General features: G+C 38.8%; 1 pseudogene across 1 annotated transcript; it reads right to left on the bottom strand.

The window, feature by feature from the left end:
* Positions 1-5: 5 nt before the first annotated feature.
* LOC105525349 lies at positions 6-434 on the bottom strand (annotated as a pseudogene). Its single transcript, XR_001003904.1, has one exon. The product of XR_001003904.1 is annotated as a 60S ribosomal protein L10a pseudogene (transcript).
* Positions 435-7,276: the final 6,842 nt, after the last annotated feature.

Raw genomic sequence — 7,276 nt, 5'->3', positions numbered from 1 at the left:
GGGAACTTTCCTGCCTTATTTAGGCCTGGGCCGAGGATTCGTGGAATCTGCTTGATCAGAGACTCTGAGGCCAAAAACGCATCATACTTCTTGGCCAGTTTCTTGACCAGTTTTTTATTCTTGTTGAGTTTTTTCAGCGCCTCGATGTCCATGTGGGGGATATCCACGGCCTTGGCCTCGTCACAGTGCTGCTGGTCCCCCAGGACACACACAGGGAACTTGGGGCGGGGAGTGGACTTAAGCCTGACGGTGCCCGAGAAACGCTTGTCCTTCTGAGGGTCATAGTTCTTCAAGCTGATCTGCAACTCCACTGTCTCCAGGAACTTGCGGCGCTTGCGCTGGTTCCCGTGCAGGACTTCCCGCACTGCCTCGTACAGGGTGTCGCGAGAGACTTTGCTGCTCATGGCTTCTCACACCGCGCTAACCAGAAAAGACTATATGATTTTTTTGATTCACATTGTTCATGAGAATTTAATTTGCTTCACATTTTCTTCTACCCTTTGTATTTTCAGTCATTTTAACTTTTGCCATTCTATTAGGTATGCAATAGTATGCTGTTGTAATTTTAATTTGCATTTTTATAATTACCAGTGATACTGAACATCTTTTCATGTGTTTTTCTCATCCATGTATCTCCTTTAAGGAAGTGTCTATTCAAATATTTTTGCTGTTTTAGCTCTTCTTGTTTCATGGTAAGAGTTTCTTACATATTCTAAATATGATCCCCTTGTCAGGTAAATGTATTGTGAAGATTTTCTCTTAATGTTTGGCTGTACTTTTAGTCTTGTAACAGGGCCTTTCAAAAGTAATTTTTTAAAATTTGTCAACTTTATTAATATCTTCCCATGGTTCACGCTTCTTGTATCCTAAGAAATGTGTGGTTAAATTCACAATGATCTTGTCTGTATGCTTGCAGAAGTTTTTTTTTTTTTATCATTTTGTTCTTTAAATGTGTTATGCATTTAAAGTTAATTTTTGAATTACATGAGGAAATGAATTATATGAGGAAATGGTGCTGGATAAATACATCTAATTTATCCATCACCATTTGTTGAAAAGCACTCATTTTTTCCCACTTCAATGTTTGTTGAAAATGTCTTCATCATGTATGTGTGTATCTATTTCTGAATTCTTAATTCTGCTTAATCTATCTATATTAATGACCCTAAGCTTCTGTCATGCTGTCCTGATTACAGTATTCTTGAGATTAGGCAATAAGTCCTCCAAATTTGTTTTACTATTTCAAAACTCTTTTGGTGAGTCTAGATGACTAGCATTATAATATATATGTTAGCATCTGTCAATTGCTTCAAAAAAGACTGCTGAGATTTTGATTTAGAGTGTATTAAATCTCTATATCAGTTTTACGATAATTCATATCCCAACAATATTAAATTTTCCAAAACAGGACCTTAGTATATCTCTCTAATTATTTAGTCCTTATTTGATTTTTCTTGTTTCAGTTTTTTTTGGTTTGTTTTTGTTTTTAATGTTCACTTTATAGTTTTTATACACATTTTGTTAAATTATTTCTGAATGTTTCATGTGCTTTTACTACTAAAAATTATATTTTCTATTTATTTTGCCACTGTTTATTGCAAACAGGTAGAAATGTGATGGGTTAGTTTGCTATTGGTTGGTATCCCGCATACTGGTAAAACTGAATTTTGGTTCTAGATATTATCATTTGTAGGCTCTTAAAATATCAGCAAACATGATGATGGTATCATCAAATAAGAATAGCTTTTTCTTCTCATCTCTAATTTTTCTGTTTTTTTTTTTTTTCTTCCTTATTGCATTGACTGGGGCATCCATTTACTATAAATAAATAAATTTAAAAATTTTTTAACTTTTTTCAAATGCTTCTGCATTCATGGAGATGATAATATATATACTTTTTCTGTTTTTTAGTGTGATAAAATACATTGATGCTGGAACTTTGAAACAATGTTGTATATCTGAGTTAAGCCCCAACTGGTTATATATAATATATATCATACATTTTTATATTTATTGAAATATTCATTATATATACATTTTTAAATCTTTCATTAGAGAGGTCCAATTGTCTACTTTTTTATAAAAAGCCATATGAACTGTTTTTATTTTTTCAAAAGTTATTTCTGACTTACTAAAGTCACGACAAATTTCCTCTCTGAGTTCCTTGACTACGTGTCATCTATCTGTGCAAATTTGAAAAAATATCAAATATCTTACTGTGTTCCACCTCTCCTTCTCTGCATCATGTTGATATTATCTGAAATTTTTTTCTCATTTATTCTATTTGCTATTGTATGAATTTTCTCAATATAAGTTCTTACAGTTTTCTCTAATTTTTGGACTATATTGATCATTACTTTTAATTTTATTTTCTCCTCTCCATTAATGTTTTTGCTATCATTCTAGAGCATCCTCAAATAGGTTTCTTTTTGCATGTCTGTTCTTTCCTGCATATATGTTAACATTGTTTCTTGTATTTTAACTTGTTTTTGTTATTTTAACTCTTTTCTTTATGGTCTTAGGAAATATTTCACAACCTATTGTCTTATTCTTTGGCTGTAACACTCTTTAATAAACTCTTCCATTAATATATTTATTTTATCTACTGTATTTTCAATGCATACTGCCTCCATTTCCTTACTTTATAACTACTTATTCCTGCTTGAAATACAAAAAATTCTCTCTTACAAACGCATCCTATATATTCCCAATCTCTCTACTTTCATAAGTATGCTACATCTGGAATAAAGAGTTCCATTAGTTGTCTATTTTTCAGTAATACTTACTTATTTAACTTTCTCATTATTTATCCCCGGGAGTTTATATTCACCTGAGAGTTTTAAATCCCCTGGCCAAGATGTAGGACTGGAGGGAGGGACGTGCCAGGTCCGAGCATGAGTTCTTTCTGTGCCACGCTACGAGAAGTGCAGGTGACTGCCCAATGCAGGGGACTGTAGAACTGAAATTTGCTCCAGGGTCCTGGAGCTGCTCTTTAGAGATGATTTTATTATTTGCAATCAGGAGTCACTTGAGGGCTGGAAGCTATTGGAGATGAGGAACACATGCTCAGAGGATACCAGATGTGCCCACACCTGTTGTCAACAAAGGTTTTCTTTCTCTCTTTATTTCTTCTCTTGTTCTTTCTTTCTTCCTCTCTTTCTCTCTTACTTCTTTAGTTTTCTCTTCTTCTTTTTCTATTTTTTCTGTCACTCTTTCTTTCTTCTTTCATTCTTTATCCTCCTCTCTTTCTTTCTCTCTTATTTTCTTTTGTTGTTCTTTCTTTCCTTCTTTCCTTCCTCTTTCTTTCTTTTCTTCTTCCTTCCTTCCTTCCTTCTTTCCTTCCTTCCTTCCTTCCTTCCTCCCTTTCTTTCTTTCTTCTTTCCTGTCTTTCTCTCTTTCTTCTTTCTTCTCTAGCCTAAACATACTCATTGGGCAGAGTTGTTCTCTGGTTTTCACAGGTAAAATAGGAGAAGAAAGGGATCTAGTTAAAATTGTCCTTTCACATACTGTGGCACCCAGGATGATTATTCTTTCTAATACACAAACACGAGAGTCACAGCATGCATACCATCTTTATACAGAGATTTTTTTATGGCTTTTATTCAGTTTGTTGTACTTTAATTGATTAATGCCCTCCCTTCTGTGGAATCTCCAGGACTGAATTAAGGAGGTGAAGGGGTGGCTCTTCCTATTTGACTTACTGGAAATGCACAAGGAAATTGCTTTCCCGTACTTTCTGCATTGTTGGACTGATATTCATTTTAGATGCGACAGTATGGTATTATTGGAACCTGTCTTAACAAGTTCCAATCTCTTTAGCTTTCCTGAGCTCTTTGTGTGTCTTCCTGTCTTTTTTCTTCACAAGTTTTACGTGAAACTACCTATATTCCACTTTCGAAAAATTAGAACCTGGATTCAAGACCTGCCTCTGTCACTGCACAGCTGTGTGACCCACGTATGGAGTGATGGCCACATGTGAGCTTCCGTAGGTCTTAGGTTCCCCCTTTAGGAAATTGCAATAATAATATCTACCACCTTTAATTGTTTTTGATAAAATGCTACAATATGTGGGATGTGGGATGATATGCTATGCAGGTCTCCCTTCTGCAGGGGAGAAGACACTCATTTTCCCTGACTACTGGAAGGGCTGGGGACTCACCACTAACAGGTACCTGTTCACAAAGTGACTTCTGGAAGGAGTTACCTCCCCAAAGTTTGTCACTACTCCTCAGGAGCAAGCTATGTCCGATAGACTCCTTGGGGGAACAAATGCCCAGTCCTTTGCCTTGATTCAGGATAAATCCTGTGATTTGTCCTGACCATGCTGGTTCCAGAGCTGCCTATATGGTTAACTGAGGTCTCGGTTATAGCTGCGTTGCAGGGTTTCTTGCTTGCTTGCTTTCCTTCTTTATGCTTTCTTTCACAGTCTTGCTCTGTTGTCCAGGCTGGAGTGCAGTGGCGTGACCCTTGGCTCACTTCAATCTCTGCCTCACGTGTTCAAGCAATTCTCATGCCTCAGGCTCCCAAGGAGCTGGCACTACAGGCATGTACCAACATGCCTGGCTCATTTCTGTATTTTTAGTATAGACAGGGTTTCACCATGTTGGCTAGGCTGGTCTCAAACTCCTGACCTTAAGTGATTCTCCCACTTTGGCCTCCCATTATAGGTGTGAGCCACCACTCCGGCCTGCATTGCAGTTTAATGACTCCTTCTCTCACACCTGCTTCCCTAACTCCCTTTATGATGATTTTTCTGAGTGCATCCTTAAAAATCTTCTACCCAGAAATATCTCCATTTCAATAAGTTTTCTGTAGAAATATAAGTCAGATAAATCAAAATGTAAGTCAGAATTTTACAAATATTGATGTGTCATATCACAACAGAGTAACAGCACCACCTAAGTACTGAATGATGATAAGCAAAACTTAGACCTACTGGAGTTGAGTAGAGGTGAACTTCACGTGAGAGGAAGATCACTGTGCGCTCGTGAATCAGGGTAGGGTCCACTGCGACGTGAAACATGAATTTGAACTTGAACGATGAGGGGCTGAACCTGATGCACACAAAACAAACTCATGCTGCATCTTCCTCTGAAATTGCTATTCTAGCTTCTTGTGTCAGGTACTTTTAGTATCTGACTCTTTTAGGCAAGACCGGAATAATTAAATTCATGGCTTCCAGTTGGAACACCTCCTTCAGTATGGAGCTGGCAAAACCTAGCCAGTAGCCTATGAATGTTACCTTTTGGCAAAGCCTCGGTCCTAGGCAGAACCATGGATGCTGTCGTTTTTATTGTCAGCTTCCAACAAACCAAGTAACCTTGGTAATGACTTCACCATAGTTCCTCTGAACTGCTTCGTGTTTACCCGAAATGTGCCTGGGTATAAAATCTGTGGGAGGTAGTGTCAAGTAGAATGCCTAACAGTTTGAGCATCTGGGATTAATGAGCTATCAGCAAACACTTGGCTTATGCATGACCAATCTGTTTTGGAATACTGTGAGTGCTGACTGTATCAAGAAAGACAGGCTGAGATAGGAAACATTTGCTGTTATGTAACAACACGCTTGAATGCTTAGGTCAGAAGGGAGGAATATCACATAAGTAAGAATGGTTATAATATGAAGAGAAGCAAAGCAGTGGCAGAGTTCATAGAGGTCAATGTTCAAGAGGTCATACACACAGGAGCTCAGGCATTTTCTTTCTTTTCTCCTTCCTTCCTTTGTTTAGTTCATCTTTCATTCTGTCTTTCAACATTCCCGGAACATTCAGAAAGCACTTATGCTCTCCCTCAAGGATCTTATGGTATAGCAGCCTGATCGATTTTACATACTTGCTTTGCATAAATGTCCAAATCACTTGGTAGGTGATATTCAAACACAATTTTATGAAACTAAGTAGACACACTGAAATAATTATAACATTAATGCATTCACAGTAAATACTCCGAATAATTAAAATACATTCACCCATTTTGAATGAGTACATACAGATAAAGTCACACACAAGAACCACGTGTGTTTGCTAAAAGGGGAAAATGCAGTACAGCATGAGAACAGAAGAGGATAAAAATCAGTCAAAGACGGGCTTCGCACAAATCAATGGTGATGGTGTGTCCAGAACTGGTGGGTTCTTGGGCTCAGTGACTTAAAAAGAATGAAGCCACGGACCCTCATGGTGAATATCACAGTTCTTAAAGATGGTGTGTCTGGAGTTTGTTCTTTCTAATTTTCTGACATGTTCAGAGTTTATTCCTTCTGGTTGGGTCATGGTCTCCCTGGCTTCAGGAGTGAAGCTGCAGACCTTCCTGCTGAGTGTTACAGCTTGTGAAGGTGGTGTGGACCCAGAGTGAAAGAACAAAGCTTCCACACTTGGGACCGGGACCCCACTGGGTTGCGGTTGGGACTGTGGGCTTAGGCACTGTGCTTTTATTCTGGTATCTGGCCCCACCCACATCCTGCTGATTGGTCCATTTTACAGAGAGCTGATTGGCCTGTTTTACAGAGAACCGATTGTCCCATTTTACAGAGAGTTGATTGGTCCTTTTTGACAGGGTGCTGAATGGTGTGTTTACAAACATTGAGCTATACACAGAGTGCTGATTGGTGCATTTACAATCCTTTAGCTAGACATAAAAGTTCTCCAAGTCCCCACTAGATCAGCTAGACACAGAGCACTGATTGGTGTGTTTATAAACCTTGAGCTAGACACAGAGTGCTGATTGGTGTATTTACAAACCTTGAGCTAGACACAAAGTGCTGATTGGTGCATTTACAATCCCTGAGCTAGACACAGAGTACTGATTGGTGTGTTTACAAACCTTGAGCTAGACACAAAGTGCTGATTGGTGCATTTACAATCCCTGAGCTAGACACAAAGTGCTGATTGGTGCATATACAATCCTCCAGCTAGACATAAAAGTTCTCCAAGTCCCCACCCTACTCAGGAGCTATTTTTTCCTGAAAAAAAGAAACCCAAAACGGCAAGGTGGGAACTGGGCGTGGTGGCTCATGTCTGTAATCCCAGCACTTTGGGACACCAAGGCAAGCATATCACATGAGGTCAGTAGCTCAAGATCAGCCTGGACAACATGGAGAAACCCTGTCTCTACTAAAAATACAAAATTAGCTGGGTGTGGTGGCCTGCACCTGTAATCCCAGCTACTGGGGAGGCTAAGGTAGGAGAATGGCTTGAACCTGGGAGGTGGAGGTTGAAGTGAACTGAGATCGCACCACTACACTCCAGCCTGGGCAACAAGAGTGAAACGCTGTCTCAAA

The sequence above is a fragment of the Colobus angolensis genome, unplaced genomic scaffold (genome assembly GCF_000951035.1).
Source record: "Colobus angolensis palliatus isolate OR3802 unplaced genomic scaffold, Cang.pa_1.0 Scaffold53, whole genome shotgun sequence".
NCBI classification, from domain to species: domain Eukaryota; kingdom Metazoa; phylum Chordata; class Mammalia; order Primates; family Cercopithecidae; genus Colobus; species Colobus angolensis.
The sequence above is the reverse complement of the archived record's forward strand: the minus strand, read 5'-3'. Positions and strand labels throughout refer to the sequence as shown.